The sequence below is a fragment of the Zalophus californianus genome, chromosome 11, assembly GCF_009762305.2.
Source record: "Zalophus californianus isolate mZalCal1 chromosome 11, mZalCal1.pri.v2, whole genome shotgun sequence".
In the NCBI taxonomy this organism is placed as follows: domain Eukaryota; kingdom Metazoa; phylum Chordata; class Mammalia; order Carnivora; family Otariidae; genus Zalophus; species Zalophus californianus.
This window is the reverse complement of record NC_045605.1, coordinates 69,449,344-69,466,802: the sequence shown is the minus strand read 5'-3', so window position 1 is coordinate 69,466,802 and position 17,459 is coordinate 69,449,344. Positions and strand designations below refer to the sequence as shown.

The 17,459-nt window shown below is 42.8% G+C and overlaps 1 long non-coding RNA gene across 3 annotated transcripts in view; it reads right to left on the bottom strand.

The window, feature by feature from the left end:
- Positions 1–1,240: 1,240 nt before the first annotated feature.
- Positions 1,241–17,459, bottom strand: part of LOC113914986 — a 54,007-nt gene continuing 37,788 nt past the window's right edge. The window contains exons 3-6 of one of the 3 annotated variants that reach the window (XR_003517563.1): positions 8,888–9,066; positions 8,200–8,234; positions 4,858–4,924; positions 1,241–1,371 (exon numbers count right to left, since the gene is read on the bottom strand). This is a non-coding gene — a long non-coding RNA (uncharacterized LOC113914986). The remainder of the gene's footprint in view (positions 1,372–4,857; positions 4,925–8,199; positions 8,235–8,887; positions 9,067–17,459) is intronic. The other 2 variants (XR_003517565.1, XR_003517564.1) reach the window with 2 other exon arrangements.

The following is a 17,459-nucleotide window of genomic DNA, read 5'->3' as shown; positions in this document are numbered from 1 at the left end:
AAATCTTTAAAAAAAAAAAAAAAGAATGAAATTGTTCCTCTGCAGAGTAAAAGTATTTCCAACAAATCATAGGTAGTCTGGCATCTAAACAAGAGCATTTGGACCCAGATAACCATGAAGCTCTTTTCATTAACGAAGAATTGATTTGGTCTGGGACTCCCTTGATGATACCACCTATCTCAGCCTCCCTCACCTATCTGATTTGTGCCAGAGTAAGATGGATATGTCCTTCCACTGCTCAGCACCACCCAACTCTCACCTTAAGATATCGGTGGGGTCTGCCTGACTCTTGATCTTGGGGTAGTAAGTTCAAGCCCCACATTGGGTGTAGAGATTACTTAAAAAAATAAAAATAAAATCCTTTCAAAAAACAGGGAAAGTTAGTCCTCTGATTTTCCAGCCTCAGGCATCTGCCTTCCTCCTAGGATTAGGGCCTACTTCATCATCCACTCTGTGTTCAAGGGTGTCAACCATCTCTCTAGGGCCCCAATCATTGGTTCTGATGGACCTCTCCACCATTTCTCCTGGCAGACCTAAGAGTCTTCATGCAAGGGGCGCCTGGGTGGCTCAGTGGTTAAGGGCCTGCCTTCGGCTCAGGTCATGATCCCAGCATCCTGGGATTGAGCCCCGCATGGGGCTCCCTGCTCCATGGGAAGCCTGCTTCTCCCTCTTCCACCCCCCCCGCTTGTGTTCCCTCTCTCGCTGTGTCTCTCTCTGTCAAATAAATAAATAAAATCTTTAAAAAAAAAAAAAGAGTCTTCATGTAAATCAGATGCCTGGGGGCTGCTGTGACATCCCAGGACTCTCAAGGCGATATGCAATGGAGTCTCACCATGACCCTTACGACTTGTGGATTTTACTTTTGAAAGAGATGATGGAGGGGCAAGTTGAAGACTGTAGTCTCATGACCAGACACTGTCAGAGGGCTTTGCTGAAAGGCTCTTGTCAACCAGAGAAATTTAAACACTATCACCCTCATGGTCTGACAGTGAACAATGAGGAGGTGGGAAGCACAAGGGCTTTTGCAAAAACTGTGATTCAGACCCTAATTCCTTCATCTACTAGTTGGGTGACCTTCACAAATGATTTAATCTGGCTAAGCCACAGTTTTCTCGTAAAACCAGAATAATATTATACCTAGTATGTAGAGCATATCAGTTTGTATTAGTATTGGCTGTGAGAAACAGAAATACAATATAAGTGATTTAAGCAATATTTTATTTTTCTTTCACATGAAGTCCTGAGTTAGAAAATGCAGAGCTTCTCCACAATGTCCTGTGGGACCCCCAGCTCATCTCACTGTTCTTCATTCCTCAGTGTGGCCCTCGCTCTCGTGGTCCAAGATGGTAACTAGGGTGGCAACCATCACATCTGTGTTCCAGGAAGCAGGATGGAGGATGGGATGAAGAAGAGGCAAAGGGTATGTACCATTTATCTTTTGAGGACAACTGCCAGAAGCTGCCATACAACACTTCTACTTGTATCTCACTGACAAGAACTTAGTTGCCTGATCATATCTAGCTGCAAGGGAGGCTGGGAAATGCCAGGCAGCCTTGGGCACAGCTATAACTTGGGAATCCTATTACTAGGAGAGAGGAGCCAGGTGTTTTGGGGAGGACAGTCTGAGGCTCTGTTAAAGACTCAAGTGCTTGTAAAGATTCAAGAGTTCCATCAATACATGTCAGTTAATTTTAGTATTTAGTAACTCAGGGAAGCAGGGGTAAGAGTGTCCCCTCAAAGAAGAGAAAATGTAGCTTTCATTCTATCCTTTGTCTTCTTTTTCTTTTAAGTCTTTATTTACATTTCAGTTAGTTAGCATACAGTGTAATACTAGTTTCAGGTGTCCAGTATAGTGATTCAACACTTCCCACACAGCCCCCCGGCATTCCTCACAGCAAGTGCCCTCTTTAATCCCCACCAGCTATTTAAGCCATCCCCCTGCCCACCACCCCGCTGGTAACCATCAGTTCTCTATAGTTAAGAGTCAGTTTTTTGGTTTACCTCTCTCTCTCTCTCTCTCTCTTTTTTCCCCTTTGCTCATTTGTTTTGTTTCTTAAATTTCACATATGAGGGCGCCTGGGTGGCTCAGTTGGTTAAGCGACTGCCTTCGGCTCAGGTCATGATCCCGGAGTCCCAGGATCGAGTCCCACATCGGGCTCCCTGCTCGGCAGGGAATCTGCTTCTCCCTCTGACCCTCTTCCCTCTCGTGCTCTCTATCTCTCATTCTCTCTCTCTCAAATAAATAAATAAAAAATCTTAAAAAAAAAAAAATTCCACATATGATCTTTTGTCTTAAGATAGTGACTCACCCCAGACATTGTGGCCTATGAGGTGTTGACTTAAAATTTTCAAAGTTGTTATCTCCTTTACAGAGTTAAATAAATGATACTCTAATGGGACTGAACTTGCTTTGAGAGTCTCATATTGACTCATTATAAACCAACTGGTGGCATGGCAAGGCAGACTCTCAGAAGGGAGCATATCAATATCCTAACCACATATAGTCCCTAAAAGGGATGATTTTCAAAATATCTGTGTACATCCTCATACCCTATTCCCCATCACTGTGACGGTTTTCTTTTCTGTAGAATCTTCCACTGTCTAGATCCTGATCAGCACTGTCTTTAACATGAATCGGACTTGCCCTCTGCCCTCAGCTTACATTCATTCTGCTTTGCAGCAAAGTGCCTGGAGAATCTTGCTTCTTCTCTACCTTAATAATTCTTGTATCACTCACTAACTGAGATGACCTCTTTCATTCTAGAGAGCAAAGCCCCTAATCACTCTCAGAGAAAACCCCAGGCACTGGCATTGGAAGAACTGGTTAATTAACTGGGGATAATTAGGACCGACGTCCAGAATTACAGGAAAGTGGTGGTCAGATTTCAGTCTCATGGCCTTCAAGAGGCTATTTTAGCAGAACTCCATCCCATCTTTCTTTCTATTGAAATATTACATTGCATCCCAATATGTAGAACTAATAATGGCAGAGCTGGCCTGATTGTAGGTGGGAAGAGGCCAAAGCCCAGCCCACTCAGCTTGCCTCTTACCAAGCACCTTCACTCCCATGTGAGCAGTGTCTGGGTACCTCCATAAAACTCTAGGGCTCTATCCATAGTCATCTCAGTTTGAACATCCCCATTCTGGTCCATTCCCTTGCTTTAAGGCTGGTCAGGTGAAGGGGAAAGAAAAGAGTTTTAGATTCCTGGTCAGGGAAGCCTTTCTTCTGGGGCGCCTGGGTGACTCAGTCATTAAGCGTCTGCCTTGGGCTCAGGTCATGATCCCAGGGTCCTGGGATCGAGCCCCACATCGGGTTCCCCGCTCGGCGGGAAACCTGCTTCTCCCTCTCCCACTCCCCCTGTTTGTGTTCCCTCTCTCGCTGTGTGTGTGTCTCTATCAATTAAATAAATAAATAAATAAAATCTTAAAAAAAAAAAAAGAGTTTTAGAAACAGGCGGTCCAGCCATGAAATGTTGAGATCTTACTAGCTATGTGACGTTTGGCCACAATTTTCCCATTTGTTTTTTTCTTTTTTTTTAGATTTTATTTATTTATTTGACAGAGAGACACAGTGAGAGAGGGAACACAAGCAGGGGGAGTAGGAGAGGGAGAAGCAGGCTTCCCGCGGAGCAGGGAGCCTGTTGCGGGGCTTGATCCCGGACCTGAGCCGAAGGCAGACGCTTAACGCCTGAGCCACCCAGGCGCCCCTAATTTTCCCATTTGTAAAAGGGAGATTATAAAAGCTGTTTTCCTGTGTTATAATGAGAATTAAAGTAAGTTTAAAATAAAAAGTTTCCAACACCAAAGCAGGTTCTCAATAAATGTTTCCTTCCCCTTAAGATGACATCTAGCACATCTTTTTTTTTTTTAAGCTTTTATTTTAATTCTAGTTAGTTAACATACAGTGTTATATGAGTTTCAGGGGTACAATATAGTAATTCAACACTTCCATACATTACCCTGTGGACATCTAGCACATCTTAACAGATGTTTAAGATCTTTTTCCCACCACATTGATCACTGTGTGTGTAGATGAGTGTGCCTTCATGCATGTATCTAAGAAGGTATGAGTGTGCCTTTATGTACATATCTAAAACAGTATAGGCACCTCTGAGTAGTTTTAGGAACTGGTAGCTAATGATCATTGTAGTTTGTGTAAACTGTCCTCAGGCATTAATCGAGCTAATGAAAGTACTATCAGATAAGGCTGTGACACAGAATGGACAGATGAGCTTCTTACGTTTGAAAACATTCCATCAAAGAAAAACTGGATCTATGAGCTGGCTATCACAATAAAAAATCTGAATGTGAAGAAATAAAAAAGTTTCTCCTACCCACCAGTTTGGGGAAAGCAACCAGAGTACTTTTAGGCTCAGGGTGTGGTACCTCGGGTTAGTTTATATAAAGGTCAGATTAGGTGAAGGGAGCCAGTGAGGCCAGAGAACAACTCCTCCAGCATGGGATTCGTGGACACCATCATAAAGAAGATGGCTCGAGCCTGGTATCTGAGGGAGTTTACTAAATTCTAAATTCTGGTTTAGAAGCAGAGAGCAGCACATAATGGATAATGGTTGTTGAAGGCGGAGTAAGAGAACCCAAAGATATACATACCCTATCTCTGGAACCTATGAATATATCACGTCAAAGGGCAAGGGAACTCATGGCACCATGGCAAGGGTTGCAAATAGAATTAAGGGTGCAAATCAGCTGACTTTAATAGAAGGTGATTATCCTCGATTATTCTGGTGGGCCCTCTGTAATCATAAGGGTCCTTAATATAGAAGAGGCAAGCAGAAAAGTCAGAAGGAAATGTGATACCAGACATAGAGGGTGGAGTGACTCCATGTGAGGACTCACCCTGCCATTGCTGGTTTTGAGGATGGAAGGGGGCCGTGAGCCAGGAAATGCAGCTGCGCTCTCGAAGCTGGAAAAGTAAGGAAAAAGACTGTCCCCTCCAGGGCCTCTAGAAAGGAACACAGCCCTACTGACACCTCGATTTTAGCCCAGTGAGGCCAATTTTGCTCTTTTGATCTCTAGAACTATAAGATCATATATTTGGGTTGTTTAAGCCACCAAGGTTGTGATCATTTGTAATTGCAGCATAAAGAACTAATACAACGGGTGATAGGCAAAAACTGGGGGGGTCGGGGGATTTTGTACCAGTGAGCCCAGCGGTGGGAAACTAAATGTTACAGAAACTGGAGAGGTAAAGCCAAATGTGTCAGGGCTTACGGTAGCTTAACAGCCAGCTCTCTGGCTTATTGGCTTGTTTGTTGGCTATATTGGATTTGGCCGCTCCTTACACTCCGGACCTGTAGAGAAAGGGCAGCACACAATATGGGCAAACTTTCCTAGTCAGTTACGCTATGATCTTGGAAACTAATGGTCTCCGGAGCCCCCATTATAGTCTCTGCTGGGGAATTCTACAGGCTTCCTGACACTTAAGCTATCAGAACTGCTTCTCAGATAGACTGTCTGAGTGCCTGTCTTCCTCCTGAAAATTCTCAGAAACTCAGTCTATTTTGCTTCCATCCTCAGAGCTGAGAAGAAAAAAAAATACCTATATGCAAGTGAATAACACAAGACGATCATATTATTAATAACAATAGATATCATTTGAGTTTCCTAAGCATACTTCACAAAACTTGATAAACCTCATTTCTTTTAGTCATTATGATCCCATAAGGTACATACTATTATTATCTTCATCTTACAGATACAAGGAGTAAAATCCAGAGCGATTAATGAACCTACCCTAAATTATACAGCTAGCAAGCGGAAACCCAGCTCAACCTTAACTCCAAAGCCCATGCACTGTCTCCCATGGCCTTGAGTACCACAGTACTTCTCCACAGTTGGAAGCTCCAGCTTCCTGTAGCTCTCCCAACACCAGGGCAGAGATTCTGACTGAAAGTCACCTCCAGTACTAAAATAGCAAACATGGTTCAGAAATTGAACATTTTTTTTCCACCCTAACTCCCATGCTATATTGGTGCACTCAGTGTCATTCCCTTCTTAGGCTCCCAGTCAAATAATCCCTCTCTTCCTGGCCTGACTTCCCATCCCCTCTTCCGTATTCCCTCTCAAACCCCATCTGCCATGACTGATGGAGGAGAGAAGGGGAAAGGAGAGAGGGCCGAGGAAGACAGGGACTGGGCTAGGCTGATGGAGTGGTAAGCATCATGAGCCCTGTGTAAGAATGGGCAGCACTGGTGCCCAGCAGATCTAGAAGCTAAAGGCTGGGGTCCTTTAGTTCAGAGTCAAAACTAACTCCCAGCTCAAGCCATACTCCAGGACTTCTCTTCCCTACATGCCTCCACCCCAGTTCTGCTTGGGATTCCCAGATCCATCGTACCAGAAGTAAAGAGGTAAGCCATAGGAGAGCGCATGAAGAGAAATGAAGAAGCGGCAGAGAGATTCAACAGAATGCAGCTCCAGTTCAGTTTCATTTACAGTTTCTTGACTGCTTCCCCTGAAAAGCTCCAACCCCCCCCCCCCCCCCCCCCCCCCGGCCATGCCTGCCCTGCTTTGTGCCCGTAAGGGTTCCATTCTGTCGCTAGCCTACATCAGAGCTCTTTCCCCCTGGGGAAGATAGGTGTCAGTCTAGGTGCCTGGGCCTTTGTTCAACAACATCACTGAGCACCAACTGTATGCCAGTCAGTGCTCTAGGCAAGGTGATTCAGAGATGAACGAGAAAGATGGTTCCCATCAAGATGCATCTTTCAGGAGGGCGCCTGGGTGGCTCAGTTGGTTGAGCGACTGCCTTCGGCTCGAGTCATGGTCCTGGAGTCCCAGGATCGAGTCCCGCATCGGGCTCCATGCTCAGCAGGGAGTCTGCTTCTCCCTCTCCCGCTCCCCCCATCTTGTGCTCTCTCTCTCTCTCTCTCTCTCAAATAAATAAATAAAATCTTAAAAAAAAAAAAAAAAAGATGCATCTTTCAGGAGCAAAGTCCTACGTAAAGAAATCCAGAAAGGCTTTCCAAAGAGAGTTCACCAGACACTCAGAGCTACCAGGGCGTCTAAGCTTTGAAACAGACTGACACATGTGCTTAAACTCTAAAGTTCCTTAAGCCTGGCAACTCAGATCCTCCGAGTATATGCTTAATCTTTAAGGACGCCGGTTATCATGCAAGGAAGTTAAACGTTTCATCTTAACATGCCAACTCTGATTAGCTGGTAGTGATTGCCTAGAATCCTGTCTTCAGGACTGTGGAACCTCCATCAAGGCTCAAGCAGGAAAAGGGGCTGTGGGAGATGAATGATGCCTGCCACATATATTTAAGGGATGAGTGCGGACAAATGTGCTACATATTACTGTCCCAGCCTTATTGCAGATCCTCCTATGGTTTCTATGGTCGTTTCATACCTGTTCATTTCCCACCTAGGCAACAAATTCTAGAGAATGCAGCATTGTGCAGTGGAAGGAGCACTGGAAGCTGAGTACGGCATGGTGGAATGGAATGAGCATGAGGTGTCCAGAATCAGAGAGGCATGGCTTTGGAGCTGGGCATCCACACTGTTCTACTGATGCTGCCCATGGTACAGTGGATTCTTGTTTTTCATGGTAGTTATGCTCTATAAAGTCGCTACAATACTGAATTAGCAAATACTGAACTATTAGTCCCAGGGGAAATACAGGGTTAGATTCCTGTGGGCCCCCAGTCATGACATTTTCATCAACCAGTCAATGTATAACTTCGTTTTATGTTTGTTTCTGTTTAAAGACAGACAATTTAATACATATTATTGGTTCATTAACACTGACCTCACAACCAGCAGCACTATAACTCCTGCCTAAACAAAGCTTACCGAACACATTTTCTCTGTAAGGCACGTCATGGCCTTCCTGTGCTTAGGAGCACAGACAGCACTTCAACGTTACACCTGGGGGCCATCTGAAATAGTGACGTCACCAACAACCAGCACAAAATGTGAAAAATGTGGCACTAAATAGACTGGAAAAGGGAACCTTGTTAACAGTGTGGGAGCTGAAACAGAAAGGCCAAGTATTGCCTTTTTGATGTTAGCTGGGAACGTGTGCCTAAAACAATTCAATTTTTTCACCACTCTGCACACATCTGTGAACACTGGGAAAGCACCTCGGGTATTGATGTGGGGTGACAAATAAATTTTAGGGAGTAGGCAAAGGCAAATTTGCAAATTCAGATTCAGTGAATAACGAAGGTGGGCCATACTTACCCACTGTGAGCCTCCGGAATGCTACCTCTCTGACCCTACAGATTAAAGGAGACAAGGTATGTAAAATGCTTCACATGATTCCAGCTAGTTCTTTACCCAAATATTTGCATTTTCACCTTTTGTACCTTGTCTGCCATGCTCGATCCGGAGACATAAGTAAATAGCAAGAAATTTCCAGCTAAATGGACCATCCCTGGAGCCTAGACCAAAAATTACTCCTACCAGCTCAAGTAGAAAAGGAGGTAGTTCGAACTGAAACAAAAGGTACTCTCCAGGGGCTCTGAAGTGCAGGGACGAGCCGAGCCGGGATGCCCCCCTCCATCCCGGGATGGGACTGAAACAGGAAGGTGGGATGCTGTGCAGTTATCTCATGTGGCTGCATCATCTGCCATCCCTGCTTCTCTCTGAGTGTCTGCTACACTTTCTGCTTCTCTCGGGAGACAGCTTTCCTTTCTCTGGCTTTCTCGTACCCTCGGACTTTGGGCTCATGTGTGGTTCTGGCTTCCACAGAGCCGATCCCAGCCTGACGTGACACGCTAGGGCACACCTGTAGTCTCTGTCTGTCTAGTGCCGTTCCCCCGCCCCTGGTAACAGAGGAGGTGACCGTACCTCTGGCTCCAGGGTTGGCCCCTGACCCAGGCCTGGCCACTGACTCTTTCTCCTGAGAATCTGATGCTCTCTTAGTTACCTTCTATCACTCCGTCGTTACTTTGTGTACCTTTGTGCTGCCTCGTGGCTTTTGTTCGCTCAGAGCTCTTGTTTATTCACAGCTTCTGCTTACTCATGAAGTCTGAATACTGCCTCTCTCCGTGTCTGTCGGCTACTGCTTTCACACATTGTCTTTTCTTGTTTCTCCAGTTCTGAATCCTGAAAGAGAAAATCACTGGCACAGTTAACTGCCACTTATTTGGACAAAACATTCGTGCCCAGGACACTCTATAGGCTAATGTCCAGCCTATTGATCGGCTATTCCTAGGTAAGTGCCTGCCATCGTCCAATAAGCTGTGAGCAGGGTTGTAGGGGTAGGAAGGGTGCATATGGTATGGAATGCGGTCACCTACCTTTAAGGATTTGGATCAAGCTGGTTATCCTTATACCTAGCTTTTTCGAAAGCCCCAAGTCCAACCTATGAAGAACTCCTATTAGCTCTACTCTTAAAATGTATGTACGTATGTATGTATGTATGTATTTTTAAAGACTTATTTAGTTATTTTAGTGAGAGCGTGCGTGGGGGAGGGGCAGAGGGAGAGAGAGTCTCAAGCGGACTCCGTGCTGAACACAGAGCCTGACGTGGGACTCAATCTTGCCACCCTGAGATCGCGACTTGGGCTGAAACCAAGAGTCGGATGCTTAACCAGCTGCGCCACCCAGGCACCCCTCAGAATGGATTTAGAATGTAATCACTTCTCACCATTCCCGTGGCTAGCACTCTCTTCCAAGCCACACTGCCTCTCACTTGCATCGCTGCAGTAGCCTGCTAAGAGGTCACCTGCTTCTACACATGGTCTATCCCTCACATAGCAGCCAGAGTGATTCTTTGAACACCTAAACCAAGTCATGTCATTCCTTTGCTTCACATACTGCAATGGCTCCCCATTTCACTCAGAGCAAGACCCAAAGACCTGGCCCCCATTATACTCTGACCTCATCTTTACCACTTCCCCCTTGCTCACCCCGCTCTAGTCACACTGGTCACCTTGCTTCTCCTCAGATAGTCCAGGCAACTCCCACCACAGGGCCTTTGCTCTAGCTGTCCCATCAGTCTGAAGCACACTTCTACCAGATACTGGCCTCACTAACTCCTTTAGGTCTTTACTCAAATCTCACCTTCTCCAAGAGGCCTGCCTGACCAACATATTCAATACTATACCTTTAGTATCAAATGCTGTACGTCAGAACTGGAGTATTAAACACTATAGTTCCACACATGTCCCTTCCCTCTTATCCTTTAGTACTTTTTGTTCCTGTACTTATCACTCTCTAACATAGTCTAAATGATGCTTATTATTTATTGTGTGTCTCCCCCAGCTAGAATGCGAGTTCCACAAAGACAGAGATCTTTGTCTGTTTTGTTCCTTGATGTATACTGAGGATTTAGAACAGTGCCTGGCCCAAGCACTCCATAAATATTTGCTGAATTGAATTGAATTCCTCAGTAGGGAGCTATACACATGGCAGGTACACTAAGGTTTCCCTATACAATAGAAAATATCTCTTTCAGGGAAATGTATAACACTATGTGCACATATTAGAGAAGAGGAAAAGTCTCAGATCCATCTTCTAAGCTCCCATTTAAGAAACTAGAAAATGAGGGACGCCTGGGTGGCTCAGTTGTTAAGTGTCTGCCTTTGGCTCAGGTCATGATCCCAGGGTCCTGGGATCAAGCCCTGCATTGGGCTCCCTGCTCAGCGGCAAGCCTGCTTCTCCCTCTCCCACTCCCCCTGCTTGTGTTCCTGCTCTCGTAATCTCTCTCTGTCAAATAAATAAACAAAAATCTAAAAGAAAAAAAAGAAACTAGAAAAAGAGCAAAATAAACCCAAAGCAAAAGAAAGGAAATAACAAATAGCAGAAATAGATTTTTATTTTTTTTAAATTTAAAAGGGTTTTATTTATTTATTTATTTATTTATTTAAAGATTTTATTTATTTATTTGAGAGAGAGAATGAGAGATAGAGAGCACGAGAGGGAAGAGGGTCAGAGGGAGAAGCAGACTCCCTGCTGAGCAGGGAGCCCGATGTGGGACTCGATCCCGGGACTCCAGGACCATGACCTGAGCCGAAGGCAGTCGCTTAACCAACTGAGCCACCCAGGCGCCCCTAAAAGGGTTTTATTTAAATTGCAGTTAGTTAACATATAGTGTAATATTAGTTTCAGGAATACAATATAGTGATTCAACACTTCCATACATCACCGGGGGCTCATCACAAGTGCCCTCCTTAATCCCCATCATCTATTGCACCCATCCCCCCACCCACCTCCCCTCTGGTGACCATCCGTTTGTTCTCTATAGCTAAGAGTCTGTTTCTTGGTTTGCCTCTCTCTCTCTTTCTCCTTTTTTCCCTTTGTTCATTTGTTTTGTTTCTTAAATTCCCTATGTGAGTGGAAACATATGGTATTTGTCTTTCTCTGACTTATGCTTAATATTCTCTAGCTCCATCCATGTCATTGCAAATGGCAAGAGAAATTAATGATTTTTTAAAAAATACTATGAACAACTCTACACACATTTGACAACTTAGATGAAATGGAGTAATTTGTTGAAAAACACAAACTAACACAACTCACCCAAAATGAAATAGGTCATTTGAATAGCACTGTAACTATTTTTTTTAAGATTTATTTATGTATTTTAGAGAGAGAGAGAGACAGCACGAGTGGGAGAGGCAGAAGGAGAGGGAGAGAGGATCTCAAACAGACTCCACACTTAGCATGGAGCCCGATGCAGGGCTCCATCCCAGGACCCTGAGATCATGACCTGAGCTGAAACTAAGAATTGGATGCTTAACTGACTGTGCCACGCAGGTGCTATACCTACTAAGGAAATTCATACCTATCAGGATGGCTAAAATAAAAAGTTAACACCAAATGCTGGTTAGGATGCAGAGAAACCAGATCATTCATACACTGTGGGTAGTACTGTAAAATGGTACAGCCACTCTGGAAAACAGTTTGGTGGTTTCATAAAGCACTAAACATTCAACTACCACACAACCCAGAAACTGCATTCCCAAGTGTTTATCCTAGATAAATGGAGACTTCTGTTCACACAAAAATCTATCCATGAATGTTTATAGCAGCTTTATTTATAATAGCAAAAAGCTGAAAACAACCCAGATGTACTTCAGTGGATGAATGGTTAAACAAATTGGGTATGTCCATTCCATGGAATACTCAACAATAAAAAAAAGAACACATTATTGATACATGCTAAATTTGGCACGCTAGGTGGAATTACACTAAGTGAAAAAATTAACTAATTTTGCTAGGCTAAAAAAAGAATTATGCGAAGTGGAAAAAAAGCCAAAAAAGTATATGCTGTGATTCCACTTGTAGAATATTCTTGAAACAACAAAATTACAGAAATGAAGAACAAATTGCTAGCTGCCAGGGATAAAAGCCCCAGTGGGGGTGAGGAGAACTGGACAGAGTTGCCTTATAAAAGGGCAACATGGATTGTTGTGGCGATGGGATGTTCTGTACAGTATCAATATCCTGGTTGAAGGGTGTCTGGGTGTCTCAGTCAGTTAAGCGTCCAACTCTTGGTTTCAGCTCAGATTATGATCTCAGGATTGTGAGATCGAACCCCACATTGGGCTCTGCACTGACCGTGGAGCTTGCTTAAGATTCTCTCTCTTTCTCTGCCCCTACCCAGCATCCCCTTCCTTCTCAAAAAAAAAAAAAAAAAAAAAATTCCTGGTTGTGATACGTACTACAGTTTTGCAAGATGTTACCAGTGGAGGAAACTGGGTGTATTAGTTAGGGCTCTCCAGAGAAACACAACTAATAGGATTATAGATATAGATGTCAATGTTGATATAGATATAGATAGACATAAATATGTAAGAGGAGATTTATTATAGGAATTGGTTCACATGATTATAAAGTCCCATGCATGTATATATTTATTTGTATAATCCTCTACATCAGATATAGGAACCCATTTAGAAGACACCAAAATCACAGTAGTCATCTCTAAGTAGTAGAATTATGAGCGTTCTTTTGCTTTCCTTTCTTTTTTTTTTTAACTTATGGGCATTTTTCTCATTTTTGTATAGTGAACACTTTTTATATGTGCAATTTTCAAAGCACACCATATTTTTAGGACATTATTTAGACCAACCCTTAATCCATGCCTTGAAACCTGTGACCGATCTCCAAATAATTAGTCATTTCAGTCTTTCATATCATAGAAATCAATATTTTCCAAAGCAGTCCATGCAGCTCTAATTATTAAAAATGATGAAAGGTTGAAAGCAAAGGTCTGTATTGCCTGTGCCTTCAGAGGGTTTAAGGCCATGGATTTGGTCCTAGCACAGGTCATTTAACTTGGGTCATTCATGAGGGAATACGGGACAGGTACACCCCCCCATGGCTCACAAGCACCACACGCTACTCAAACATTGTCCACAAGAGACACAAACACGTGAAAGCAAACAGGTGACACAAATCCATCTCTGCTGTGCACCCCTTCTCACACTGGACAATTCCTCATTTCCTCAAGTGGTCAGCAGGGAACATAAACAGATTTTAAAATATGTAGTTGTTATCACCAACAGCCAGAAATGAAAGTGTAAAAAAAAAAAAATCCATTCACAACCAAGACCCCAAATCCCCACTAAATATTTTAACATCTACCTGACAAAAACTATAAAGAAAACTTCAAAACCTTGATGACACAGTAAAAGGAAATCAGACAAGATGGAGAGTTAACCTTGCTCATAACTGGAAAGACTAAACAAATGTTAAGGTAACACTTCCCGTTCACAGATTTAATGCAAGGCTAATTAATGGAGCATTAAGAGTTTTACATATAAAATGCAAAACAGTTGTAAAACGCACCCCCAAAAAAGCATACAGAAATGCTTGTGTTCTGGGAGGAAAAAAGATAATGTTGCAGAACTTCCCTTTCCTGGATTTAAAAGCATTGTGATGCTATAGAGCAGCAATGATCACAACTCCCGGGCAGCTCAACTCCCAAATGGAGGGTCTGTTCTGAGTCAGCGCAGTGACGGAAAACATGGGGGAAGAGGCCGAGGCTGATGACCATAATGGGTGTCTTGGGAGGGTTTGTTTGTGAGACAAGGTAGCTCAAGTAAAAGGAGGCTTATTTTAAGACTATAATAAGTAATTTCACCTCACTGAGGATGGAAACAGAATCGTAGTCTCACTGCATGAAAATTATGAACCAAGGCAACTCTCTCTAGATCTCAAGAACCCTTCCTAGTGCCTCTGCAATCCCCCAGCTCTGAGCACTGGCTGGGTGACAGCACCTCCCACTTACCCCCGGAGTTCCAGCTCCTGCAGCCCTGGCAGCCTTGGAGGATGCTCATGCCACCTCTTCACTGTGTGTTCACCCAGTCTCAGAGGCACTGGCTGTTTCCTGAAATATAAATCTCCAGTTTTCCTAGCTTCCCCTTTTTTGCTTTCCCAGTTTTCCGACAAATTCCCTGAATTAAATCCCTTCCATTTAACAGGTCCACAGTGGTTTCCATTTTCCCGATTGGACCCTGATTGCTACATAGCCAGCTCCAGGGCTGAGCTTAGTTTGGTTTTTTGAGCATTCAAGTGCACAAATCACAAGCTGTTTGTCTTGTGGGCAGATACCCATTTCTGGTCCAAAAAACCACATCCAGGGCATGGCTATTTTGAGCAGATGCTCTGTCACCCCAAACGTTCTGATGCAGCTGAGAATGGGACAGCCCAGAAGCTGGTAGAACTGGGGGTGGGTGGGCAGTATGGAGGTGAAGGAGGGCTGATAATTGAGGCAGAACTACCAAGAGATTTGAACAGTTGCCCAAACACGGAAAGAGCAAAATCTGATATTAGAAATCTAGAAAGAAATCAAAGACTGGTAGTCACTGTGGTAACCAACTGGGTCAAACACCAAAGGCACTATGGTTGCAGTCACAGGTAGAAGGTTCCAGGAATAGGACTGAGACGGGCCGGGACAGAAGTGGACATTTCAGAATTGTCAGGGGCAGCTATGCAGAAATGAGCTTACACAGAGGGCTTGGACGGTGTCAAGCATAATCACAGAAAGGGACTTGAGAGGAATTACAATTTGTCTGAGTCTGCCTCCAATGTGACATATTCCCCAACCCGCCCCTTCTTCTTCTTATTTTCCTAATAATTGCCTTTTATTTCATGATTGATATTTTTGTTTTCTTCATTTTGTTTGAAGAGTTTCTCCATTTTTTATTGGTATGTTAATAACCATACATTATATCATTAGTTTTTGATGTAGTGTTCCATGATTCATTGTTTGCGTATAACACCCAGTGCTCCGTGCAGAACGTGCCCTCCTTAATACCCATCACCGGGCTAACCCATCCCCCCACCCCCCTCCCCTCTAGAACCCTCAGTTTGTTTTTCAGAGTCCATTGTCTCTCATGGTTCATCTCCCCCTCCGATTTCCCCCCCTTCATTCTTCCGAGTTTCTCCATTTTTAAGCAATGAAGTGATGTGTTAATTTTAATGTACTATATATTAGAATTTATAGATAAATGACAAGAAAAGTATGAAGTTCACCTGTAATCCAACCATCCACGGTTAAACTTCCAGACTTTTTTGTCTCCATATTTACATGCATATACCTATGGTCATATGCATATATTTTAGAGTGAAGAGGTTTATAGTAGTAGATTTTTTTTTAAAGTAGACCAACCGGGGGTACCTGGGTGGTGCAGTTGGTTAAGCATCCAACTCTTGGTTTCAGCTCAGGTGGTGATCTTGGGGTCATGGGGTTGTGGGGTTGTGGGATTAGCCCGAGTTGGGCTATACACTCAGCAGGGAATCTGCTTGGGATTCTCTCTCCCTCTGCCCTTCATCGCTCCCCTCTCTCAAATAAATAAACAAATCTTGAAAAAAAAAAGTAGACAACTGACCAAATTAAAAATTGCAGAAATAAATTCAAACCTACACAATAATACATGAAAAATTTGTTGAAATAAACAAAAAATAAATGAATCCCTGTTAAGCCAGAGGAGAAACTAGATATCATTTAAAAGAATATAAATATATGACCCCATTTACATTATTTGCCACAATAGCTTTCTTTGGAGGAGTTAAACTGAAATCGATTTTCATTTGAAGATAAAAGATTCAAAAATTTGTCATAAAACATAGAAGACAATCCAATAATATTCCTTTCCTCAAAGAAAATAAGGTATCAATGTTGGAATATTGAAGCACTTAAGGAAATCATTACTGGCAAGGTCAGTGTGGTTTTTATGCTATAAAACACAAAGCCAACTATTTAATTAAAAAGTGAATTCAAGATAAAAAGCAATGGAATGAGAAACCACTGAAAAGTCAAATAAAGTTTATTATCTATAATATATAAGGGACTGATAGAAATATTAAAACTCAGTACCCATTTAGGGAAAGATAAATAGCCAAAAGCTATAAATAACAAAAAATACAAAAAGTAAATAAACACTTGGAAAAACTCTCTGCCTCACTAATAATTAGGAAGCTGAATTTAAAACAATGATGAGGTGACAATTCATTCTACTTACAAAAATACAAGTGAGAAAAATCGAATGTTAGCATAGTAAGGGGTAAACAGGCATTCGAACATTGCTTATAGCACTTGAGATTAAGAAAACCTTCCTAAAAAGCAACATGGGAATATACCTGTTAATTCCACTTTGGGGGTTAAAAAAAAAGAGAAAGATTTTTGAAACTGCGTTGTTTTTTTTTTTAAGATTTTATTTATTTATTCATTTGAGAGGGAGCCAGCAAGAGCAGGAGCTGGGCAGGGGTGGGGGGTGGTCAGAGGGCCCCAGGGAGAGGGAGAAGCAGACTCCAGGCTGCTGAGCAGGGAGCTGATGTGGGACATGGGGCTTGATCCCAAGACCCTGGGATCAGGACCTGAGCTGAAGGCAGACACTTAACTGACTGAGCCACCCGGGCGCCCCTTAAAAATTGTCTTTTAAATAAGCATTACTTATTGTGAAAAACTGGATATAAGTCAAATGCCCCAAATAGAGGGAATAAGTCATTATGAAAACATTGATATATTAATATGGAAGAATACTGAATTATAATAAAAATAATAAATCTATGAACAATGTGTATTCATGGAAAAGAAAAAACAGAAATTAAAATGTATGAAAACAACTTCTCATTAAGACTACATAAACATTATGTCTATACAACAATAAAGATTTTGTAAAAGCAAGCAGAATCTCATAAATGGTGACTATTTTATGATAAAAGCCTTCTTTGTACTTTTTGTTGATCTGTTTAGAAATTTTTTGCCTGGATCAACATAAAACCATAAAATATGCAGTTTTCAATGAATTTTCCAAATAATCAACTATGAAATTTGGCAGGTGATACATCTCACAAATCTCTATCCTAACTCCAACTCATCCCCATTCTAGAACCTCAGAATACCTGAAATTTAGAACAGAAACTCCTACCATTTAGTCATTGTAGTGGATTCTGTGGTAGGCTGCCTCCCTAGATCTCCCATTCCGGACTGAGGCACTCATCCACCCCCCCCACCCCCACTCCACCAATCCTGTTTCAGGGGA